General features: G+C 41.8%; 3 non-coding genes across 3 annotated transcripts; 1 reads left to right on the forward strand and 2 right to left on the reverse strand.

Annotated features, from left to right (window-relative positions):
* The first annotated feature begins 9339 nt into the window (after positions 1-9339).
* LOC140265954 (U5 spliceosomal RNA) lies at positions 9340-9453 on the forward strand. The gene has a single exon (XR_011906633.1). It is a non-coding gene; the product is annotated as a U5 spliceosomal RNA (small nuclear RNA).
* A 3218-nt stretch (positions 9454-12671) lies between these two features.
* Positions 12672-12855, reverse strand: LOC140320592 (U2 spliceosomal RNA). Its single transcript, XR_011918425.1, has one exon. It is a non-coding gene; the product is annotated as a U2 spliceosomal RNA (small nuclear RNA).
* Positions 12856-13163: 308 nt separating this feature from the next.
* LOC140265914 (U5 spliceosomal RNA) lies at positions 13164-13277 on the reverse strand. The gene has a single exon (XR_011906596.1). It is a non-coding gene; the product is annotated as a U5 spliceosomal RNA (small nuclear RNA).
* Positions 13278-24465: the final 11188 nt, after the last annotated feature.

The following is a 24465-nucleotide window of genomic DNA, read 5'->3' on the forward strand; positions in this document are numbered from 1 at the left end:
AGGTGCGAATGCCCGACTATACACCATCAAAAGCGGGAGCGGAGGTGTTCGGCTGCAAGTAGGTGTGAATGTTCGACCATAATTTGTAAAAAGCGGGTAAGAAAAGGTTCGAATGCCCGACTATATATTAACCAAAGCAGGAGGAGAGGTCTTCGGATAAGAGTGGGTGAGAATTTACAACCATAATCTATAAAATGCGGTGAAAAAAAAGGTGTGAATACCCCATAGAACACTAAAAGGTAGAGCGGAAGTGTTCGGCTGCAAGAAGGTGTGAATGTCTGACCATAGTTTGTAAAAAGCGGGTAAGAAAAGGTTCGAATGCCCGAACATACACCATCAAAGGAGGGAGCGGAGGTGTTCCGCTGTAAGAAGGTGTGAATGTCCGACCATAGTTGGCAAAAAGCGGGTAAGAAAAGGTTAAAATACCCGACTGTACACAATCAATAGCGGGAGCGGAGTTGTTCGGCTACAAGAAGATGTGAAAGTCCGACCATGGTTTGTAAAAAGCGGGTAAGAAAAGGTGCGAATGCCCGACAATGTATCATCAAAAGAGGGAGCGGAGGTTTTCGGCTGAAACAAGTTCTGAATGTCCATCCATATTTTGTAAAAATCTGGGAAGAAAAGGCTCGAAAGCCCGACTATACACCATCAACAGCTGGAGCGGAGGTGTTCAGCTGCAAGAAGGTCTGAATGTGCATCAATAATTGCTAGAAAACATGGAAGAGAATTTTCGAATATCAAACCGCACATGATCATAAGCGGGAGAGGAGGTGTTCAAATGCAAGAAGGTGTGAATGTCCACCCATAATTACTGCAAAATGGGTAAGAAAAGGTACGAATGCCCAACCATACATGATCCTAACAGGGAGCTGAGGTGTTTGGCTGCGACAAGGTGTGTATGTCCACCAATAATTAATGAAAAGCGGGCAACAAGTAGGTTTGAATACCCATCATCAAAAGCAGGAGTGGATGTGTTCGGCTACAAGAAGGTTTGAATGTGTGACCATAGTTTGTAAAAAGCGGGTAAGAAAAGGTTCGAATGCCCGAACATACACCATCAAAGGAGGGAGCGGAGGTGTTCCGCTGTAAGACGGTGTGAATGTCCAACCATAATTGGCAAAAAGCAGGTAAGAAAAGGTTAAAATACCCTATTGTACACAATCAATAGCGGGAGCAGAGTTGTTCCGCTACTAAAAGGTGTGAAAGTCCGACCATGAATTGTAAAAAGCTTGTAAGAAAAGGTGTGAATGCCCGACAATGTATGATCAAAAGAGGGAGCGGAGGTTTTCGGCTGAAAGAAGGTCTGAATGTCCATTCATAATTTGTAAAAATCGGGGAAGAAAAGGCTCGAAAGCCCGACTATACACCATCAACAGCTGGAGCGGAGGTGTTCAGCTTCAAGACGGTCTGAATGTCCATCAATAATTGCTAGAAAACATGGAAGAGAATTTTCGAATATCAAACCGCACATGATCATAAGCGGGAGAGGAGGTGTTAAAATGCAAAAAGGTGTGAATGTCCACCCATAATTACTGCAAAATGGGTAAGAAAAGGTACGAATGCCCAACCATACATCATCAAAAGCAGGAGTGGATGTGTTCGGCTACAAGAAGGTTTTAATGTCCGACCATAGTTTGTAAAAAGCGGGTAAGAAAAGGTTCGAATGCCCGAACATACACCATCAAAAGAGGGAGCGGAGGTGTTCCACTGTAAGAAGGTGTGAATGTCTGACCATAGTTGGTAAAAAGCGGGTAAGAAAAGGTGAAAATACCCGACTGTACACAATCAATAGCGGGAGCGGAGTTGTTCGGCTACTAAAAGGTGTGAAAGTCCGACCCTGGTTTGTAAAAAGCGGGTAAGAAAAGGTTCAAATGCCCAAATATATACCATCAAAAGCGGAAGCGGAGGTGTTCGGCTGCAAGAAGGTGTGAACGTCCGACCAAAGTTTGTAAAAAGCAGTGAAGAAAAGTTTCGAATATCCAACCAAACATAATCAAAAGCGGGAGCAGAGCTGTTCGACTGCAAGTAGGTGTGAATGTCAGATCATAATTTGCAAATAGCTGATGAGAAAGGGTGAGAATGCCCGACTATACACCATCAAATGCGGGAGCGGAAGTGTTCGGCTGTGAGTAGGTGTGAATGTCAAACCATAATTGCTGAAAAATGTGTTAGAAAAGACTAGAATGCCGGACCATACATCATCAAAAGCGGGAAAAGTGGTGTTCGGCTGCAAGTAGGTGTGAATGTCCAGCCATAATTACTCACAAACGGGTAAGAAAAGGTAGTATTGCCAGACCATATATGATCAAAACAGGGAGCGGAGGTGGTTCAGATGCAAGAAGGTTTGAATGTCAAACTAAAGTTCAAATATATTAACAAAAGCGGGAGGAGAGGTCTTCGGATGAAAGTGGTTGAAAATGTCCAACCATAATGTATAAAATGCGGTGAAAAAAAAGGTGTGATGGAACACTAAAAGGTGGAGCGGAAGTGTTCGGCTGCAAGAAGGTGTGAATGTCCGACTATATTTGGTGAAAAGCAGGTGAAGCAAGGTCTGAATGCCCAACCTTACATCATCAAAAGCAAGATCAGAGTTGTTTGGCTGCAAGAAGGCCATAGTTTGCCAAAAGCGGGTAAGGTGCGAATCCGACTAAATATCAACAAAATTTGGGGCGGAGGTTTTCGGATGCAAGTGGGTGTGAATATCCCACCATACAAGTATGGTGGAGAGGAAGCTGTGAATAGCCGACCATAGTTTGGAAAAAGCGGGTAAGAAAAGGTTTGAATGCCCGAACATACACCATCAAAAGAGGGAGCGGAGGTGTTCCGCTGTACGAAGGTGTGAATGTCCGACCATACTTGGTAAAAAGCGGGTAAGAAAAGGTTAAAATACCCGACTGTACACAATCAATAGCGGGAGCGGATGTGTTCGGCTACAAGAAGGTGTGACAGTCCGACCATGGTTTGTATAAAGCGGGTAAGAAAAGGTGCGAATGTCCGACAATGTATGATCAAAAGAGAGAGCGGAGGTTTTCGGATACACGAAGGTTTGAATGTCCTACCATAGTTTGTAAATAGCGGGTAAGAAAAGGTTCGAATGCCCGACTATACACCATAAAAAGCGGGAGCGGAGGTGTTCAGCTGCAAGAAGGTGTGAATGTTCGACTAAAGTTTGTAAAAAGCTGGTAAGACAAGGAGCGATGTCCCAACATTGTATGATCAAAAGCGGGAGCGGAGGTGTCCAGCTGTGAGTAGGTGTGAATGTCCGACCATAATTGCTGAAAAATGTGTTAGAAAAGGTAAGAATACTGGACCATACATCATCAAAAGCGGGAGAGGTGGTGTTCGGCTGCAAGAAGGTGTGAAAGTCCGACAATGGTTTGTAAAAAGCGGGTAAAAAAAGGTTCGAATGCCCGAATATACATCATCAAAAGCGGAAGCGGAGGTGTTCGGATGCAAGAAGGTGTGAACGTCCGACCAAAGTTTGTAAAAAGCAGTGAAAAGCGAGAAAAAGCATTTCGTGAGTTCTGCATGATTTGGGATTTTGCTTATAAAATGCATTACTTCACTCAAACTATGTTAAAACTGCTTTGTCCTTCATATTTACCATGTCTAGAAAGATTTAAACAAAAAAAAAACAACGTTGTACTTTGCAGTAAAAGAAAGAGCAAATCTAAAGTTTCAGGAATCCGAGTATAAGCCTGCTTTCATGAGTTCTGCACGATTTCGGATTTTGCTATAAAATGAATTGCTTTGCTCAAACCAAGTTAAAACTACTTTGTCCTTCCATATTCATCAATGTCTAGATCGACTTCAACAAAGAAAAACATTGGACTTTGCAGTAGAAGAAGTTGAAATCCCAAATCATGCAGAACTCCTCAAAAGGGGCGTATGGCTTAATCACAAGTGTGGTTCTTTCTCATTCAGGGTAGTATGAGGAAGTTTATGCTTGAAATATATGTAGAAATGGGTACATATGAAGGACAAAGCAGTTTTAACTTAGTTTGAGTGAAGGAATTCATTTTATACATAAAATCCCAAATCATGCAGAACGTATGAAAAGAAGCTTATTCTCGGATTCCTGATCCTTCAGTTTTGCTCTTTCTTCTACTGCAAAATACAATGTTGTTCTTTGTTGAGGTCGATCTAGACATTGAAAAATATGAAGGAAAAAGCAGTTTTAACTTGGTTTGAGTGAATGAATTCATTTTATACATAAAATCCGAAATCGTGCAGAACTCATGAAAATAAGCTTATTCTCGGATTCCTAAAACTTTTGATTTGCTCTTTCTTTTATTGCAAAGTACAACGTTGTTTTTTGTTTAAATCTATCGAGACATTGATAAATATGAAGGTAAAAGCCGTTTTAACATAGTTTGAGTGAAGGAATTAATTTTATAGATAAAATCCCAAATCATGCAGAACTTCTCAAAAGGGAGGTATGGCTTAATCACAAGTGTGGCTCTTTCTCATTCAGGGTAATATGAGGAAGTTTATGCTTGAAATATATGTAGAAATGGGTACATATGAAGGACAAAGCAGTGTTAACTTAGTTTGCGTGAAGAAATTCATTTTATACATAAAATCCAAAATCGTGCAGAACTCATGAAAATAAGCTTATTCTCGGATTCATAAAACTTTTGATTTGCACTTTCTTTTACTGCAAAGTACAACGTTGTTTTTTGTTGAAATCTATCTAGACATTGATAAATACCAGCCGAAACTCTGCTGCCGCTTTTGATAATTTATGGTTGGGCATTCTTACCTTTTCTTACCCGCTTTTTACAAATTATGATCTTACATTCACACCTACTTGCAGTCGAACACCTTCTCATCCACTTATGATCATGTGCGGTTGGGCTTTCGCACCTTTTCTTACCCATTTTTCAGTAATTATGGGTGGACATTCAGACCTTCTTGCAGCCGAAAACCTCCGCTCCTCTTTTGATCATACATTGTCGGGCATTCACACCTTGTCTTACCCGCTTTTTACAAACTTTAGTCGGACATTCAAACCTTCTTGCAGCTGAACCACCTCCGCTCCCTGTTTTGATCATATATGGTCTGGCAATGGTACCTTTTCTTACCCGTTTGTGAGTAATTATGGCTGGACATTCACACCTTCTTGCAGCCGAACACAACCTCTCCCGCTTTTGATGATATATGGTCCGGCATTCTTACCTTTTCTAACACATTTTTCAGCAATTATGGTCGGACATTCACACCTACTCACAGACGAACACCTCCGCTCCCACATTTGATAGTGTATAGTCGGGCATTCTCACCCTTTCTCATCAGCTTTTTGCAAATTATGATCTGATATTCACACCTACTTGCAGTCGAACAGCTCTGCTCCCGCTTTTGATTATGTTTGGTTGGATATTCGAACATTTTCTTAATGCTTTTTACAAACTTTGGTCGGACGTTCACACCGTCTTGCAGCCGAACACCTCCGCTTCCGCTTTTGATGGTGTATAGTCGGGCATTCGAGCCTTTTCTTACCCACCTATTACTTACTATGGTCGGACATTCAAACCTTCTTGTAGCCGAACACATCCGCTCCTGCTTTTGATGATGTATGATTTGGCATTCGCACCTTTTCTTACCCATTTTTCAGTAATTATTTCGGACATTCAGACCTTCTTGCACCTGAACACCTCTGCTCCCGCTTTTGATGGTGTAGAGCCTTTTCTTCCCCGATTTTTACAAATTATGGTTGGACATTCAGACCTTGCAGCCGAAAACCTCCGCTCCCTCTTTTGATCATACATTTTCGGACATTCGCCCCTTGTCTTACACGGTTTTTACAAACTTTAGTCAGACATTCACACCTTGCAGCTGAACCACCTCCATTCCCTGTTTTGATCATGTGTGGTCTGGAAATACTACCTTTTCTTCCCCCGTTTGTGAGTAATTATGGCTGGACATTCACACCTACTTGCAGCCGAAAAACCACCTCTCCCGCTTTTGATGATGTATTGTCCGGCATTCTAGTCTTTTCTATCACATTTTTCAGCAATTATGATCTGACATTCACACCTACTTGCAGTCGAACAGCTCTGCTCCCGCTTTTGATTATGTTCGGTTGGATATTCAAACCTTTTCTTAACTGCTTTTTACAAACTTTGGTCGGACGTTCACACCTTCTTGCAGCCGAACAACCCCGCTTCCGCTTTTGATGGTATATATTCGGGTATTCGAACCTTCTCTTACCCGCTTTTTACAAACCATGGTTGGACTTTCATACCTTCTTGTAGCTGAACAACTCCACTCCTGCTTTTGATGATTTATGTTTGGACATTCGCATCTTTTCCTACCCATTTTTCAGTAATTATGGGTGGATATTCACATCTTCTTGCAGCTGAACACCTCCTCTCCCGCTAATGATCATGTAAGGTTTGATATTCGAAAATTTTCTTTCATGTTTTAAAGCAATTATTAATGGACATTCACACCTACTTGCAGCCGAACACCACCTCTCCCGCTTTTGATTATGTATGGACCGGCATTCTTACCTTTTCTAACACATTTTTCAGCAATTATGGTTGCAGAATCACACCTACTCACAGCCGAACAACTCCGCTACCGCATTTGATGGTGTATAGTCGGGATTTCTCACCCTTTCTCATCAGCTTTTTGCAAATTATTCTCTGACATTCACACCTACTTGCAGTCGAACAGCTCTGCTCCCGCTTTTGATTATGTTTGGTTAGATATTCGAACCTTTTCTTAACTGCTTTTTTACAAACTTTGGTCGGACGTTCACACCTTCTTGCAGCCGAACACCTACGCTTCCGGTTTTGATAGTGTATATTCGGGCATACGAACCTTTTCTTACCCGCTTTTTACAAACCATGGTCGGACTTTCACACCTTCTCTTAGCTGAACAACTCCGCTCCCTCTTTTGATTGTGTACAGTCTGGTATTTTAACCTTTTCTTACCCGCTTTTTACCAACTATGATCGGACATTCACACCGTCTTACAGCGGAACACCTCCGCTCCCTCTTTTGATGGTGTATGTTCGGGCATTCGAACCTTTTCTTACCCGCTTTTTACAAACCAGGGTCGGACTTTCACACCTTTTAGTAGCCGAACAACTCCGCTCCCGCTATTGATTGTGTACAGTCGGGTATTTTAACCTTTTCTTAACCGCTTTTTATCAACTATGGTCGGACATTCACACCGTCTTACAGCGGAACACCTGCTCTCCCGCTTATGATCATGTACGGTTTGATATTCGAAAATTTACTTTCTTGTTTTAAAGCAATTATTGATGGACATTCAAACCTTCTTTTTGATGGTGTATAGTCGGGCTTTCGAGCCTTTTCTTCCCGGTTTTTACAAACCATGGTCGGACTTTCACACCTTCTTGTAGCCGAACAACTCCGCTCCCGCTATTGATTGTGTACAGTCGGGTACTTTAACCTTTTCTTACCCGCTTTTTACCAACTATGGTCGGACATTCACACCGTCTTACAGCGGAACACCTCTGCTCCCGCTTTTGAAGGTGTATAGTCGGGCATTCGAACCTTTTCTTACCCGCTTTTTACAAACTATGGTGGGACATTCAAACCTTCTTGTATCTGAAAACCTCCGCTCTCTCTCTTGATCATACATTGTCGGACATTCGCACCTTTTCTTACCCGCTTTTTACAAACCATGGTCGGACTTTCACACCTTCTTGTAGCCGAACACATCCGCTCCCGCTATTGATTGTGTACAGTCGGGTATTTTAACCTTTTCTTACCCGCTTTTTACCAACTATGGTCGGACATTCACACCTTCGTACAGCGGAACACCTCCGCTCCCTCTTTTGATGGTGTATGTTCGGGTATTCAAACCTTTTCTTACCCGCTTTTTCCAAACTATGGTCGGCTATTCACAGCTTCCTCTCCACCATACTTGTATGGTTGGATATTCACACCCACTTGCATCCGAAGACCTCTGCCCCAAATTTTGTTGATATTTAGTCGGACATTCGCACCTTATCCGCTTTTGGCAAACTATGGCCTTCTTGCAGTCAAACACCTCTGATCTCGCTTTTGATGATGTAAGGTTGGGCATTCAGACCTTGCTTCACCTGCTTTTCACCAAATATAGTCGGACATTCACACCTTCTTGCAGCCGAACACTTCCGCTCCACCTTTTAGTGTTCTATGACATCTTTTTTTCACCGCATTTTATACATTATGGTCGGAAATTTTCAACCACTCTCATCCGAAGACCTCTCCTCCCGCTTTCTTTAATATATTTGAACTTTAGTCGGACATTCAAACCTTCTTGCAGCTGAACCACCTCCGCTCCCTGTTTTGATCATATATGGTCTGGCAATACTACCTTTTCTTACCCGTTTGTGAGTAATTATGGCTGGACATTCACACCTACTTGCAGCCGAACACAACCTCTCTCGCTTTTGATGATGTATGGACCGACATTTTTACCTTTTCTAACACATTTTTCAGCAATTATGGTCGGAGATTCACACCTACTCACAGCCGAACAACTCCGCTCCCGCATTTGATGATGTATAGTCGGGCATTCTCACCCTTTCTCATCAGCTTTTTGCAAATTATGATCTGACATTCACACCTACTTGCAGTCGAAAAGCTCTGCTCCCGCTTTTGATTATGTTTGGTTGGATATTCGAACCTTTTCTTAACTGCTTTTTACATATTTTGGTTGGACGTTCACACCTTCTTGTAGCCGAACAGTTCCACTCCTGCTTTTGATGATGTATGGTTGGGCATTCACACCTTTTTTTTGCCCATTTTTCAGGAATTATGGGTTGACATTCACACCTTGCAGATGAACACCTCCTATCCCACTTATGATCATGTGCGGTTTGATTTTCGAAAAGTTTCTTTCATGTTTTCTAGCAATTATTGATGGACATGTAGACCTTCTTGCAGCTGAACACCACCTCTCCCGATTTTGATGATGTATGGACTGGTATTTTTACCTTTTCTAACTCATTTTATAGATAAAATCCCAAGAGTCTGCTGAGAAAAGAGAGTGAATGCGAAGTAGACTTTAACACGGCTATGGGAGCGAGCCGAGTGTGGGCTAACCGGGAGAATTGCTTGAAAGAAACGCGACACCGAATGAGCGATCAGAACAAAGCCTCAATACGGGATTCTCGTGGTGTTTTTGTTGCTGCCTTGTCTTTTGCACAGAGTAAAAGACAAGGCAGCCATCGAATAGGGCCCGATTGTTCCTAGTTGGTCAGCCGAGGAGCAAGGGGGGGGGGGGGGGAGCAAGCGTCTCAACCAAGCAAAGCTCACCATGGGGAAGGTGGCTATGCCAACTAGCCTGATGCCCTGCTCCCGCAGTGACGGATAATCGTACTCTGGTTTCTCTTCATAACGTACAAGTCTTTCGCCTTTTACTAAAGATTTCTGTGGAGAGCAGCACTAATGAGTTGTTTCTATTTTTGGCAGGCTTTACCTTTGCGGGTGAAGCCCTTTCTGTCTGTGCAAAAGAAATCTTCTTACTGTGCAGAGTGACTTCTCTGAGTAGAGTCGCCTTACTTGTTGCGACTGTGCCGATGTTCAAAGCTGGAGTGCAAAGTTGTTGCTTGAATGGTGCTTGCTGGAGCGTGCGGGAGTGCAAAGTTATACCATTTAAAAGGGCTGAAGAGTGCTCAGTGCAGCGGGTGGGCGACACTCTGGCCACCTTGAAAACCGAGGTTACATCCACTACCAGGGGCAGCCTAAGTTCTGCCGCAAGTGTGGTGAGCATGGGCACCTGGTTAAGGCTTGTACCAAGGTGTTATGTGGGAAGAGCAGAGAAATTGGGCAAACTTTTGGAGAGTGTCCAAATGGCAGGAAATGTAATCTCTGTGGAGAATTAAATCACCTCTTCAGAGATTGCCCTAAATCTTTTGCCAGCAAATTAAAGACGGTAAAGCCACAGTCAAGCCAACAAAGAGAAGGACCAAAGGTGGCAGTTGGTGAACAAAGTGAAGAGGTTGACCCAATAAATTCAAACTTCCCGCCAAAAGCTTGGATTGGAAGTGAGGAGCAAAAAAGGGAGGGGCCTGTAGAGGCCTCACCACTCAGTGTTGAAGTCTGTGAGAATTCACAGGCAGAGGGTGGAGCTACGCTAAATGAGGAGGAAGAGCAGACAGGTGAGTCTAGTGAAGATACTCACCTCCCCGAAGGTCAACAGCCGAAGAGGACGGCATCTGAGCCTCTGATTCCCCAGTGGTATCAGAGAAGAGGGGAAGGGTTAGGTCCCTTTCAGACAGTTCTTCAGTGGAAGAACCTAGAGTCTTCCCCTCCGACTCACCAAATGAGCTCTCCTTTTTAACTTCAGCTCTGCAATCAACCCCCAGGGACTCAAAGTTAAATGCAACATTGCGTCAGAGGCCAACACCGAGAGTCCGAAAAGGAAATATAGATCACCCTACTCACTTTTCACCTAAAGAAATGAAGGAAGAGCTAGTTTCCCAAGAAATAACCTGTGTGTAATTTGTTTTGATAACTTAGAAAAACGAAAATGACATACCTACTTTCCTTTATGCTTTTAATGGTTCTCACCTTCTCAACACTAAATGTGAGAAGTGTGAAATCAAAGACAAGAGCCCAGAGTATTTTATCCTTCTTAGACTCCATAAAATCAGATGTGTTTTTAATACAAGAATGTGGACTACCTTTTTTAAAAAACCATAGACAGTGGGAGGAAATGTGGCCCCATTTATCGATATGGAGTGGCTCAAATCAAAATAAAAATGATGGTGTGGCCATTCTAATTAAAAATCCGCATGTTCTGGTGAAAGGTAGCACAGTGGTGAGAGACGGACGGGCACTTTTAGCACACTTGAATTTTATGGGGCAAGACTTTAACCTCTTAAATATTTATGGTTTCAATGGAAAAAATGAAAGGTATGACCTTTTAGAAGATATACAGCTTTACATGCTAGGGCAAGTACCTTTAGTTGTAGGAGGGGATTTTAACTGTATCTTGAGCAGGAAAGATAGAAAAAGAGCAGGGGTAGATTTTAAAGTGGATAAGACTTCGATTTTACTTCAGGGCATATGCAGGGATTTTAAGCTTACTGACTGTTTTAAAACCATGCATCCCAGAGAGGAGGGCTTCACCTGGTTTAGTCATGATGGCACCAGAGCCTCTCGCATTGATTATTTCTTTACTAGAGATTGCCCACCCACTGATGTTAGATTAACCCCTGTTTTCTTTTCAGACCACCTTATGCTCTCCTGCACCCTTTCACCCCCTTCTGGTGTTACGGTAGGAAGTGGTCTGTGGAAACTCAACTGTTCCCTGTTGGAGGATGAAATCATAGTCAGTCAGTACAGGCAATGTTATAAAGAGTGGCAGACCCTTCAAGACCTCTACGAAACACATGCACAATGGTGGGAAATGGTGAAGGAAACGACCCAGACTTTTTTTAAACAGCAAGGTAAACGTAAAAAAAGGAAAGAGAATAGATGTATGATGGGACTACATAAACGCTTACAGCGCTACTTTAAACTAAATCAGTGTGGCATAGACTTTAAAGAAGAAATCAAAGATGTCAAAAAGGAAATGTCAGTTTTAGCAGAAATAAAGAGTAAAGGAATTTTTGTAAGAAGCAGGGAGCAGGAAATTGAGGAAGGTGAAAAAGAAAGAAAGTTATAAATAAAAAGGAGTGTATTCAAAATCTAAAAAGAGAAGATGGGTTTTTAACAAAATCCACGCAGGAGATGATTGAAACTGTACATACCTTTTATAGTAACATGTACAAAGAGAAACCAGTGCACTTGGAAACATCGGCAGAAATCTTAAAATTCGTTGACAAAACCGTAAAAGAGAATGCACACTTAAAAAAATGCCTAACAGGTTTTAAGAGAAGTCGAGCTCCGGGTTTAGACGGGCTTCCTGCAGAATTCTATCTGACCTATTGGGACCTTTTATCATCAGACATTTTAGATGTTTTTAAAGATTTTGAAAAACTCGACCGACTGCCTGACAGTTTTAGAGTGGGAATAGTGACTCTACTTTATAAAAAAAATGATAAGACTGACCTAAAGAATTGGAGGCCCATCACACTTTTAAACTTTGACTGTAAACTTTTTAGCAAGGTTTTAGTGACACGGATGTCCTCTGTTTTAGAGGAGGTAATTCACCCAGACCAAGCTTGTGCCATCTCAGGGAGACAACTCACCGACAGCCTCGTACTGATTCGAGACATCATTGATTACGCTAGAGACAGAAACACCCGGCTTGTCATCTTAAATTTAGACTTTGAAAAAGCATTTGATCGGGTCTCGCATCAATATCTCTTTCAGGTGTTGCAGCCATCGAAAAGGGCCCGATTGTTCCTACTTGGTGAGCTTTGCTTGGTTGAGACGCTTGCCCCCCCCCCCCTGCTCCTCGGCTGACCAAGTAGAAACAATCTATTCGATGGCTGCCTTGTCTTTTACTCTGTGCAAAAGACAAGGCAGCCACAAACACCACGGGAACACCATATTGAGGCTTTGTTCTGACCACTCATTCGGTGTCGCGTTTCTTTCAAGCAATTCTCCCGGTTAGCCCGCACTCGGATCGCTCCCAGAGCCGTGTTAAAGTCCACTTCGCATTCACTCTCTTTTCTCAGCAGATTAAAAGAAAGTTTCATCTTGGGCTCCCTGAAACTTCCATCCTGCACCGCTGTTTGCTTTTTCACAAGAGCAGAGGATAGCGCACCGTTCCCAGCGGCACTGCAGTACCGGGTCGAGGCTTGGAGTGAACGGAGCAAGCTTCTTTTTCAACTCCTATTCTTAAAAATCCATTTAATATGTTGTCCTCGTATAGAGGACATATTAAACTGATAAGAACAGATACTACACTTGATCTTAGCCAAAAGGCCGAGAAGCGATAACTGTCCACTGTTTCAGGTCCGAGGGCCCTTGCTGGCACAATGCGCACTTGTAGCAGTGTTCTTTTTATGGCCATAGGTGGCCAGAGTGTCACGTTGCACCTCCGCCCACCCGCTGCACTGAGCACTCTTCAGCCCTTTTAAATGGTATAACTTTGCACTCCCGCATGCTCCAGCAAGCACCATTCAAGCAACAACTTTGCACTCCAGCTTCGAACATCGGCACAGTCGCAACAAGTAAGGCGACTCTACTCAGAGAAGTCACTCTGCAAAGTAGCAAGATTTCTTTTGCACAAACAGAAAGGGCTTCACCCGCAAAGGTAAAGCCTGCCAATAATAGAAACAACTCATTAGTGCTGCTCTCCACGGAAGTCTTTAGTAAAAGGCGAAAGACTTGTATGTTATGAAGAGAAACCAGAGTACGATTATCCGTCACTGCGGGAGCAGGGCATCAGGCTAGTTGGTATAGCCACCTTCCCCATGGTGAGCTTTGCTTGGTTGAGACGCTTGCCCCCCCCCTTGCTCCTCGGCTGACCAAGTAGGAACAATCGGGCCCTATTCGATGGCTGCCTTGTCTTTTACTCTATGCAAAAGACAAGGCAGCAACAAAAACACCACGAGAATCCCGTATTGAGGCTTTGTTCTGACCGCTCATTCGGTGTCGCGTTTCTTTCAAGCAATTCTCCCGGTTAGCCGACACTCGGCTCGCTCCCATAGCCGTGTTAAAGTCTACTTCGCATTCACTCTCTTTTCTCTGCAGACTCTTGGGATTTTATCTATAAAATTAATTCCTTCACTCAAACTATGTTAAAACTGCTTTGTCGTTCATATTTACCATGTCTAGAAAGATTTAAACAAAGAAAACAACGTTGTACTTTGCAGTAAAAGAAAGAGCAAATCGAAAGTTTCAGGAATCCGAGAATAAGCTTACTTTCATGAGTGCTTCACGATTTCGGATTTTGCTATAAAAGGAATTCCTTCACTCAAACTAAATTAAAACTGCTAAACCGCTAATCTGTTACATGTAAGGCAGATGTCAAATTCACCGAAATAGGATCTAAGGGTATTCGGCCAATCGAGCTGTAGCAGCTTCGGTAAAAGAGTATAAGTTGAAGAGTTTGTGAATAAAGGTGTGCGCACACATAGTGAGCTGTAGGAAAATAGGCAGGGAGCAATGCCGGCTGGGGTATATGTTCTTGTATGTTGTCTGACTGTTTGATTTGAATGTGTTGTGTAAGTGTCCTGTTGAATGTTTGGGCTTTGACACTTCACTGTGGTTGTTAACTGTGTGGTGTGTCCTGAAATGTTATATGTTTGGGCTGTGTGACATGCTTAATGCTTGTCAGTAGCTACCCACTTATTCATATATAGCAACTGACAACATAAGAAGTCCGGACATACTTTGATAGTAGTTGTAGAAGTATCCTTATTGATAATAGATAAACTAATTCATAGTGATAGAACAGTAGATGAACAGGTGCCTGCACGTCTCACGAAAATAAAATGGGTGTATGATTGCTGACGGCAGAGCAATACTGCCAAACTTATGAGTTCTTGTGGCAAACTTGATTCAGTGTCTTGACGTGTATACGCTGTTTCGCTGACTTGATTGTCACAAGAAACAAAGTGTGTTTGATAAGATCCGACCATTTTATTACGGGAGGATCAGTATGTATGGATTCTGATGTGACTGATAAACCCATTCGTATCTTAAGCATAATCTAATACGTGAGACAACGCCCTGGCACACAATCAAAAAAAAAAAGAGAGAGCGGTTTTGTTTCCCCACAGTCCATAATGTAGAAAAGAGAGAAAAAAGCCTTTCTGATTTGGTGTGTGTGCTCATAGTGCAGAGTGTAGAGAAAAGAGAGAAAAGAAAGCCGTTTTGGTGTCACGGGTGTTGTGACTTACACACACACATTTCTGAATTGAAAAAAGAAATTATTTTAGAGGAAGCAGTAGAGTTTAGATCCCACATTTGTTGATAGGCATTCATTTATTTCTTCACTTCTGATGAAGTTTCAACAATAAACAACAAACTTTGTATTATGACAAAGAACCAGACTCATTCTTCAGGAATCCGAAAATAAGCACGAATTCGGATTCTCCTATAAAACAAATTAATTAACTCAAACCAAGTTAAGACTGCTTTGTCCTTCATATTTATTCATGTCTAATCAAGTTTCAACAAAGTTGTACTTTGTAGAATGAGAAAGAACTTCTTCAGCAATAAGCATCCCTCGACATATGACGAAATACAGATTTTGCTATAAAATTAATTTCTTCTATCAGCGTGACTTAAAACTGTTTGTCCTCCTTATTTATCCACTTCAAATCAAGTTTCAACAATTAAAAAAAAATGTAGTTTGAGAAAGAACAACTTAATCTTCAGCAATCAGTATAAAAAGAGGGTAACAAAAGGTGCAAATGCCAACCATACATCACTAAAAGGTGGAGCGGAAGTATTCAGCTGCAAGTAGGTGTGAATGTTCGACCATAATTTCTAAAAAGTGGGTAAGAAAAGGTTCGAATGCCCGACTAAATATTAACAAAAGCGGGAGGAGAGGTCTTCGGATGAGAGTGGGTGAGAATTTACTACCATACAAGTATGGTGGAAAGGAAGCTGTGATTGGCCCCCTGCTGAATTGCGGTAATTAGGGACCAGTGTCCACTGAAAGGGGGAAAAAGGGACGAGATCGTACTTTTGAATCAATGGCCAGAAGCCATTGGCAGTGCAGGCATCAACAATAATGGTGTTATTTCACCCATTAACACTTAAGGTACCTCATGCAGTGGCTGTGATATGGTTACTTAACAAAATATCTTTACCAGACATCTCTCCTACATAACAGTTCTTCTTTCACAGCCACACCTTGTTGTCGAGAGATGTGCTACACTTAATCCATCCACACTGCTACCTACCCCACAGATGGAAAGCCTCATGATTGCATGTCAGAAATAACCATCAGTGTTTTACCCAGGCCAGACTTAACTGATATACGTTATGAAAATGCAGAAATAACTATATTTATTCAACAGGTCAAGCAAAAAACCCTGATGGCACAAATGCTACAGGATTTGCAGTAGTAACAGAAACTGAAGTTTTCTTAAAACAACCACTACCAAAAAATTACTCTGTTCAAGCAGTCGAATTGGTAGCTTTAACTGAAGCTTGTAAATTAAATAACAAAAAGGTTGTTAACGTTTACACTGACAGTCAGTATGCCTTCTCAACTGTACATGTGTTAACACAGCATTGGAAAAACAGGTATGTTGACATCCACAGCTAAATGTATAAACTACAAATATTTTAGCATTATTAGATGTTATTCAATTGCCATCTACAATAGACTCGTATGAATGACCGGAAGGAAAACCATACTGCCAAAGAATTTGTTTAAATATGCTGCAGTATTGAGCCACGGACCATGTCATGTCTCAACAGGAGGGATGGAAGCAATAATGAACAAGGTTTTTACAGCATATGGTTTTACTAATTATTGAATTTTTTTTTTTAGAATAAATAAATGAATAAAGTTTTGTCTAGCAGGTCAAATATGTGCAAAATACATTCCACATGGCAATCTAAGACCAAAACGAAGATAATTCCCTAAGCCAGTGTATCTTTTTCAACATATTTGTTTGTATTTCATTATTTCATTATTGTGTAGATTTCATGGAACTAAATTAATGTTAAGGGAAACGATTCTGCTCAGTGACAACAGAGGTTTTTACCAAATGGTCTGAAATATTTCCATGTGCACAAGCAGATGCACTCTCAGTAGCAAAATCACGCGTAAAATAACTCATTTCTAGATTTGAAATTCCTGAAAAGATCTTCAGTGATAATTTGACACACTTTGTAAACTATGTCATCTCACTGATGGCAAAGAACTTAAAATAGATCTTAGAAACCACTGTGATATAGAAGGTTTCGCTAACACATTGGAATTGTTTTACTATTTACATATGCATGTGCAGTGAAGAATTGCTTGCTGCTGATAAATGCAAAGAAGAACAGCTTACACATAGATGCTCACATATAGGCTGCTGAATGCAATGAAGACCTGCTTATCCAGTAAAGTTCAATGTCAATGTGTAATATTCAATTAGGATTTGCAAAACAGTGAAGTTAAACAATGAATGGGTCCATAGTCGGTATGAGAAGACTACAGGAATATTTACCTGGGTGTACGTTCAAACAGAGATGAGAAAATTGCGATAAATTATTGTTTGTTTGTTTGTTAGTATGTATATGAATGTTATGTGTATAAACTGTGTTGAGTTGTAGTTACTCAGTAGTGTCTCAGTGAAACAACCGACGGGGGAAGCCTTGCGGTGACAACAAAAGCAGTGTTTTACTGATCAGTCAAGTTGCTCCAGTGTACTCCATACAAACTGGTTGGCTACTGAAGGGATAGAAAATGGGGAATGCTCTTTTTAAAGCAAACAAGGAATTAGATGGGAAAAATACATGTTTTAACGGGACCCAGACAATATTATATAGATGTCGCCACTGAAGTAAAGAACATTTACGTGGGATGGTGTGAGGGTCCTCGTTTGGCTGACGTTCGCCGATATGCTCGCCATGCTCAGAACCAAGTTGAGACGCGTAAGACAACCAAAAGGGACAAGTGTGAAAAGGAGCTGCATTTGGCAACCATGACCATGTATTACGCAGTTGGTGTAAACAGAGGACGAGGCCGAAGTCGAAGACGTGGACGTGTGGGAGAGGAGGTCGAAATGGGCCACGCCAGAGCTATGATCCGAATATTTGTTTTTACTGTGGCCAGACTGGACACTGGAAGAAGGACTGTCCACAGCTAAAAAGTGATGAAATTGGGCAAAAGGCTGACTGAGGGTGGGAGGCAGGTTCTGGACGTCACGCGGCAGCGGAGCCTCCACTAATGGGTGATAGCACAAACACACTCACACATTCTTCCTGCTCTGTGTAGTGAAGCAACGCTTGCCGACTGTGATTCACGTAGTAAAGTTTTGCATGCTATTTCCGTCCTAGAGCAAAGATATTTCTCTCAGAATATAGGAACTTATGTTCATCAGTAGTGACGTCAGGGGAGTTTGATTGTCCTCCAAAGTTAAGTGGAAACCACGTTTACTGTATGTCTGCATCAGGCCAGGTTGTGAAGGAGAAAATGACAATGCCCATTGCGTGTTGTCACTCCCGATGAGCTCTCCTTCAAACACTCATTTTTGTTATCAGAGTTGTGTCCCATTAACCTGATGGGCTGTGATCTCATGTGTAAATTAGGCATTATTTTAACTTCTACACCAGAGGGTGTTAAGGTTATGTTACAGCCTGACAAAGTTTTCACAGCAGTGCAGTTTGATTCATCGGCACTTACATATGCTTATGAGTGGAAACTTCCCAGCTCTCCTTTTTCACAACAACTAGTGGAAGAAGCAAAAGTGTTAGTTTCACCCCTTTCTGATTTCATGCAACCTACTGATTTGCACTGCACATCACACATTTCTTTGGGGCCTGACAATGACTATGAGAAGAAGTGAAAAAATATGTGCGCCTACTTTATTGGCTGTGTCGCTCACTCCAGAGCACTTCGATTTTTTTAATGTTTGTGGTACTCGCCCTCACATTTCCTTGGCCAAACGTACACACTGGCAGTGACAAGGTGTGGGAGAGTTTGTTGCTACATGTCAGAAAGAAATGGAGTGGACTGTTTCACCTGCTGATCCAAATTTGATGTTTTCTGAACGATTGTCAGCATAGAAAAAAACATTTTTGAGTACAATGCATTGTCAAAGAACTGTGGACTTAATTCCTACCACAGAATCACATTTTGAAGCATGTTTTTTATCTGAAACAGATTTGTCTTCGATACCCATGTTGGCTGAAGTGCCCAATGATCTTTGGGCTAAGAGCAAATATGATGTGGGGTTGATAAAAGGCTGTGAACCAGTAATTGTCACCCCTAAATCAGACTTTTGTCCATGTAAAAAACAATACCCTTTTAAGCCTGAAGCAATTAAAGGGATTAAACCTGTTTTTCAATCTTTTCAGAAAACAGGCGTTATTGTTCCTTTTGAAAATTCACCTGTGCTTACTCCATTGTTTCCTGTTAAAAAGATTAAAGATGCTGGCCAGCCAGATGAATGGCGTTTTGTACAGGACCTCCAAGCGGTGAATGCTGCAGTTCAGCCACATGCTCCTACTGTGCCCAACCCACACACTATTTTGTCTCAAATTACATCAGATGCACAGTTTTTCTCACCCTGATAGCCCATTTTGGTTTGCATTTTAGTTTGAAGGGAGATCTTGGACTTTTACCCGGTTATGCCAGGGGTACTGTGAAAGTCCCACTATTTACAATGCTGCCCTCAAAGCTAGTCTGGATTAACTTCAATCAACCACAGGCTCTGCTCTTTTGCAGTATGTGGATGACATCCTTTTATGTGGTCCATCTAAACAACAGTGTGAAAAAGACAGTGAATCTGTTGAAACATCTTCCTTCTTATGGCCATAAAGCCAGCCTTTCTAAGTTACAGTTTGTACAGGACGAAGTCACCTTTTTGGGTCATGTGATTTCTAAGGATGGGCGCTCACTTTCTCCTAAACGTGTTGCTGCAGTTCAGATCATTCCTAAACCGGTTACTAAAAAACAGCTTATGTCATTCTTAGGTATAACATCTTACTGCAGGAACTTTATTCCTAACTACTCTTTTCTCGAAGCTCTCTTAGGTGCTCTTATCCATGGTAAAGGCAGCTGCAGTTCTGACATGCAGCTCCAGTCAGCTGATCGTGTTCCATGGACTCCTGAGGCTGAATCAGCCTTTAGTCAGCTTAAGCTGGCTCTTCAAACAGCACCAACACTTGGCATTCCAGATCCTCATAAACCTTTCATACAGGCAGTTGATGAGAAGCATGGTTGTATGACATCTGTTCTTATGCAGGAACATGGGGCAGGCAAAGGCCAGTGGCTCATTTCTCAGCAAAACTGGACTCTGTGGCTGCAGGCCTGCCTGGTTGTCTTCGTGCTGTTGCAGCTGCAGAGAAAGCTGTCCTGGCCTCCCAAGATATTGTGGGCTACGCTAATTTGACTGTTTTGGTTCCTCATGCTGTTGCCATTATTCTTCTCGAGCAGAAAACTTCACATCTTTCAACTGCTTGTTGGCTCAGATACACCTCTGTGCTCCGTGATATGCCAAATGTCACTGTTAAACATTGTACTGTTCTGAATCCTGCTACTTTGCTTCCGACTCCTGAGGATGGGGAGCCTCATGACTGTGAAGCTGTTTTGGAACAAGTTTGTACACCCCGACCTGATCTTTTAGAGACTCCTCTTCCAAACTCTGACATGATTCTTTTTGTAGATGGATCAGCTTTGCGTGATCCAGCCACAGGTACTAACTGTGTTTGGTTTGCAGTATGTTCTTCACATGACACTTTGTTGTCTGGTTCTCTTCCTAAACATTTCTCTGCTCAAACTACTGAGCTTATTGCACTTACTGAAGCTTGTAAGTTGGCAGCTGGTAAGTCTGTCACTATTTACACAGATTCCAGATATGCTTTTGGTGTTGTTCATGACTTTGGTGCGCTGTGGAAACACAGGCATTTCCTTAAATCAGATGGTAAAACTATTCTGAACTCCAAGCAGGTTTCTGATCTTCTTGATGCGATCCTTTTGCCTACAGCAATCTCGGTCTGTAAGTGTACGGCTCACACTAACTCAGACGATCCTGTTGCTTGTGGCAATGCCAGAGCTGATGCTGCAGCTAAGCAAGCAGCTAATTTTTTTCCTGTTTTCGCTTCCCTCTCTTTGCAGGCAGAAGACTCCCTCACAGATCTCCATGCTTTGCAAACTTTTGCCTCTGCAGATGAAATTTGGTCCTCTGGACGCATTTGGTCCTCTGTGGGTGCAACTCATACGGATGGTGTTTGGATGTGACCTGATGGTAAACCCTGTCTACCTAAACATTTTTTTCCTCATTTTTCAAAATTGACACATGGGTTGAACCATGTGTCAAAAGGGGGGATGCTGAATGCACTCACTGCTCAGTGGTTCACAAAAGGGTTCAGTTCATATGCGCAAAAATACTGTCAGTCATGTATGGTTTGTGCCACACATAATGTAGGAAAGGCATTACACACATCGCAAGTTGCACACCCTCCACCAGAGAAACCTTTTGAACATTTGATGATGAATTTTGTTGAACTCACACCAGCTGAAGGAAAGAAATATGCACTAGTAATAGTGGACGTGTTTAGTAAATGGGTTGAAGTTTTCCCTGCAAAACATGCAAACAGTAATGCAGTGACTAAAGCACTGCTAAACAGAAATCATTCCTAGATGGGGCATTCCAGAGAAGATCAGCAGTGATAATGGCACACATTTTGTAAACACTGCATTGACTGAGGTTGGTAAATTCCTGGGAATAAGCTTGCGCACACATTGTGCTTATCATCCACAGAGTGGAGGTGCTGTGGAAAGAGAAAATGGTACATTAAAGTCCAAGTTAGCCAAATGTTGTGAAGAATCAGGTCTGCCATGGACAAAAGCATTACCTATTGTGCTTACCTACATGAGAATGAGAATCAGAGCTCAAGTGAATCTCAGCCCATTTGAAATTTTATTTGGCAGACCTCCTAACCTGGGATTGGGACCTGTAACCAGACCCCTCCCTTCCACAACTGTTTGTGATGATGCTATGTTGTCTTACTGTCGAAACCTTTCCACTGTTCTATCTCAAGTTTCACAGGCAGTAAAAGCAGCCCTTCCAGCCAGAGAAAACACACCACTCCAACCAGATGACAGGTGGTGAAGGAACTTCGCAGGAAACATTGGAAGTCCAAACGTTGGCAAGGCCCGTTCCAGGTGCTACTGGTCACTCACACAGCTGTTAAAGTTGCAGAGAGAGCAACCTGGATTCATGCCAGTCACTGTAAGAAGGTACCAGAACCAGTAGATTACTTCCACCCTGACATACATCAGCCTAACCAACACGCCCGGAAGGACAAAGATAAGAGTCAGCAGTAAAAGCTGTACTCCACCGGTGTGTCAAGTGCTAGTAACCTCTGACACCGAAGATTGAAACATCCTTACTGAGACCAGCGATGAAGATGATCATACACATGCTGTGAACCATGGAAGAAACTGTTTGTTGTTTGTATTTTCTTATTTGTAACCAGCATGTGCACATTGTATCTTGATTTCACAGGAAGCAATAATACAGGGCTGCTGTATTTCCCCACGACCCGAGAGACCACCAGACGCCCGAAGCCACACAGCCCCCCCCAGCACACACCCAACCGCCCAGAGCGACGGGACAGCAACCCACCACCACCACTATGTGATCAAGCTAATCAGAAGGGACCAGAGAGAATTAAATTCAGCCAATTGATGTTTTGAGGAAGCAGACATTGTTTCCATGCTAATATAATCTAAAAGAAAATTTCTAAACTGGTTAATACACAGATTGTTCTTCGCTTTCCAGTTCATGAGAATAGTTTTCTTTGCTATACATAACACTGTGAGGATCATGTGTGCTAAGCTAAATTCCACATTGATGTTGTCTAAGTCACCCAGTATGCACAGTGTGGGGCATGCAGGAATGCTACACTTTAGTCATGTTGATAGGTCCGCACAGACTTCAAGCCAGAACCTCTGGACAGGCGCACAAAACCACAAAGCGTGTGCATAATCACCAGGTGTGTTATCTGTGCAATGTGAGCAGATGTTTGAGTGTGTTAGACCCATCCTGAACATCCTTTGTCCTGTATAGTGTGTTCTATGAAGAATTTTGTATTGTATGAGCTGTAAATTAGGATTTCGAGTCATTCTGAAGGTGTTCAAACATATATGTGGCCAGAAGCTATGACTAGAACTGATGGATAAATCTGCCTCCCATTTTGAGGACGGTAGAGACATTGTGTCATCTATCTTAGACAATAATTTATATATTTTTGATAGTAGTTTTGGGGTGCAGATGCTTAGAAATTCTACTACCCTAATCGGGAGTTGTAAGTCTGGTTGGTGGAGGATATATTTCTTTGTTATTATAGACTTAAGTTGTTGATATTCTAGGAATTTATTGCTGCCTATCTCATGTTGTGATATGAGCTCATCAAATGAAATAAAATGTCCATTTTGGATTATATGTTCCAGATGTTTGATTCCTTTGATCTTCCACAGAGTAAAGTTTAGCATTTTTTTGTTTTGCAGGATGTCAGGATTGTTCCAGATGGGTGTAAGCTTACACGGGATAAGTGAAGACTTTGTTATTTTAAGAAATTCCCACCAGGCTGTCAGAGAGGTGCTGATGTTAATGCTTTTGAAACATTTGTGATTTTTTACGTTTTGACTAATAAGTGGCAGGTCAGAGATTTCCAGATTATCACACAATGCTTGTTCTATATTTATCCATGTTCATCTATTGGGCTAGGTTTAAACCATTTTGATATATACCGTAACCTATTGGCTAAGGAATAGTGCTGAAAATTAGGTAAATCTAATCCACCACTGTCCTTGGTCTTCTGTAGGGTTTTTAAACTAATACGTGGTGGTTTGTTTTTCCACAGAAATTTGGAGATGCATGAATCTAGTGAATTAAACCAAGTAGCAGGTTGGTTTTATGGGGATCATTGAGAACAAATAGTTAACTTTTGGTAGTATCATCATTTTAATGGTTGTAACTCTCCCCATAAGTGATATAGGTAAGGACTTCCAACGAGAGAGATTGTCCTCTACTGTCTTTAATACTTGCACATAAATTAGCTTTGTTAGCTCTGAGAGCCTGGAGGAAATGTTTATGCCTAAATATCTAATATTTCCTGACTGTAAAGTGATCGCAGGTATATTCTGGACCCTACAGTTAATGGGCAGAACTGTGGTCTTAGACCAATTGATAGAGTAGTCAGAAAGTGCTGAGAATTTATTTATGAGTGTGATCGTGAGTGAGAGACGTCTGTGAGTTCTGAAGGAAAAGTAATACATCATCAGCATAAAGACTTATTTTATGCTCAATATTTTGGGGTTGGATGTCTTTAATATTTCTATCTTGTCTGATAGCAGCTGCTAAAGGTTTGATGAAAATAGCAAAAAGTGAGGGAGAAAGTGAGCAACCCTGTCTTGTACTTCTCTGCAGACTGAAGCTTGGAGAAGTTTGATCATTTGTCCTGACACTTGCATTTGGGGAGTCAGTTATTTTCTTGTGAGGAGATAAGAGGCTTTAATAATAATATCTTGCAAGAGAGAACAACACAGTACAGAATACAGAGTTGCTCTGACCACTGAAGCAAAAACACACAGTTATATTGCCCGCTCATCACGTCATCTGTTTTTGGGTATAATTGATTGTTCTTCTAACTTTCCTCCCCAACCATCAGTTGAGGTTACCCAGACACACTCGTAAATACCAGCCTAACCCTGTCCCCCCTAAAGTGCACCTATCTCATTATAACAAGCCCACCATTGTAAAGAGGAATTTAAGAAAACAGGGCAGGGTGGTACCTTGCAGCTCGGTCATTTGCAGGTTATACACAGTAACACTCAATACAATGCATATAAGAATTATTTTCCATTACATTCCTCCCTTTTGATTATAATAATACCATTATATTAATCAACCCAAAAGAAAC

The sequence above is a fragment of the Leuresthes tenuis genome, unplaced genomic scaffold (genome assembly GCF_036924035.1).
Source record: "Leuresthes tenuis unplaced genomic scaffold, fLeuTen1.0.hap1 SCAF_12, whole genome shotgun sequence".
NCBI classification, from domain to species: Eukaryota; Metazoa; Chordata; class Actinopteri; order Atheriniformes; family Atherinopsidae; genus Leuresthes; species Leuresthes tenuis.